Consider the following 1,999-nt stretch of genomic DNA (forward strand, 5'->3'; position numbering starts at 1 on the left):
TTCGTAACATAGGATTTAGCCACGCTCAAATGAAATACATAAAGTTACTAAAATAAGCATTGCTTGTGTCAATCTTGTTTGTACACAGCGGCCATCTACATTAACAAGGACGGAGAAAACACGGAGTGACCAGGGACATTAGGTGAAATCATGTGGAGTTTAGCACCAAATTCACATGTATAGCCCCTCCAAGTTGGATTTTTTTTTACAACAACAACATATATGGTCCGACCCTAACCGAATGAGGGAAGTTACCTAGTCGTAGAAATCATATTGCCAACTTAGAATGTACAGTACATCCTTATCTTCTTGAGTACTCACCTAGCACGACGAGATGCGGGACTAGAAGCCACCAAGTACATGGACTCTGGTTGTACACACTCGTAAGAGTCATGTTTCTCCATTACCTTCATGAAGAAACTCATACACATTTTCACTAAAATAAGAATTTTGGAATAAAAAAAATTTAGTCACACATTAGCTGCTCCCTCTAGTCGGCACTTTGATATTTCAGTTGGTACCATAGCTAATGGCTCCCGCTATTGCCCTTCCTGCCTAATAATGTTGATGATCAAGAAGATTGAAAAGGCAAAGGTTGGGGCTGTTGGAGATATGCCCAAGAGGCAATAATAAAGTGGTTATTATAATATATCTTTATGTTTATGATAAATGTTTGCATACCATGCTATAATTGTATTAACCAAAACATTGATACATGGTGTTATGTAAACAACAAGGAGTCCCTAGTAAGCCTCTTGTATAACTTGCTTGTTGATTAATAGATGATCATGGTTTCGTGGTCATGAACATTGGATGTTATTAATAACAAGGTTATGACATTAGATGAATGATATAGTAGACATACACCCAAATGAGCGTAGCATAAGATCAAGTCATTAAGTTCAACTTGCTATAGGCTTTTGATACATAGTTACCTAGTCCTTCGACCATGAGATCATGTAAATCACTTACACCGGAAGGATGCTTTGATTACATCAAACGCCATTGCGTAAATGGGTGGTTATAAAGATGGGATTAAGTATTCGAAAAGTGTGAGTTGAGGCATATGGATCAACAGTGGGATTTGTCCATCTCGATGATGGATAGATATACTCTGGGCCCTCTCGGTGGAATGTCGTCTGATTAGCTTGCAAGCATGTGACTAGGTCATAAGAGATGACATACCACGGTACGAGTAAAGAGTACTTGTCGGTAACGAGGTTGAACTAGGTATGGATATTTTAAGGGTATATTGCCCTATGTGTGGTTTTGGTAATTAATGACAACCCCTATGGACTAATGTTTTCATTGAGTTTATATGAAGGAATTATATGAAGGAATATTCCATAGGTACTCTTGTATTCCATGTGTTGGATTCAAGTATGGATGCCATGAAGATAAAGATACACCTTGTGTATTGGCATCAAGATCATCGATCAAGATAGTATGATAGAGCATGAGAAGATACAAGGTTGACCAATACAAAGAGTAAAGAATAGATTCAAGTTTGGTGAACACATGAAGCATGGAGAATGTGCCACGTGAAGTCACATGGTATCTTTCCATGGGCATGCATCAAAAGTGAGATCTCATATAGCCCATGAGAGGATGACGTCAAGTGGTGATCGTCATCAAAGTTGAGTTGGGCAAGTTCAAGTTGAGCATCTCAAGAGGATCATATGCTTGAAGCTTGCCGTCCATTTGGTGATAATGGACATGTGAAGATGTGCATCAATGGAGCTTTCCCATCATGGTGTATGGGAGAGCATTTGTGAGTCTTCACGAAGCAACAATGATCAAGTGTGGCATTCCGGCTTGAGTGGAGCTTGAAGAGTTATCATCAAGATCAAGCGGGATGCGCAAGGCAAAGGTATGGCCTTGATAGGTATTCCTTTTACCGATCTCAAGGTGGTTGATGGGAGACCGGATTATAGGATAGATAGCCGCACTATCAAGAGGGGCTTTCGGTTGGGTAACTTGATCACATCGTCTTAGGGAG

The sequence above is a fragment of the Lolium perenne genome, chromosome 1 (genome assembly GCF_019359855.2).
Source record: "Lolium perenne isolate Kyuss_39 chromosome 1, Kyuss_2.0, whole genome shotgun sequence".
In the NCBI taxonomy this organism is placed as follows: domain Eukaryota; kingdom Viridiplantae; phylum Streptophyta; class Magnoliopsida; order Poales; family Poaceae; genus Lolium; species Lolium perenne.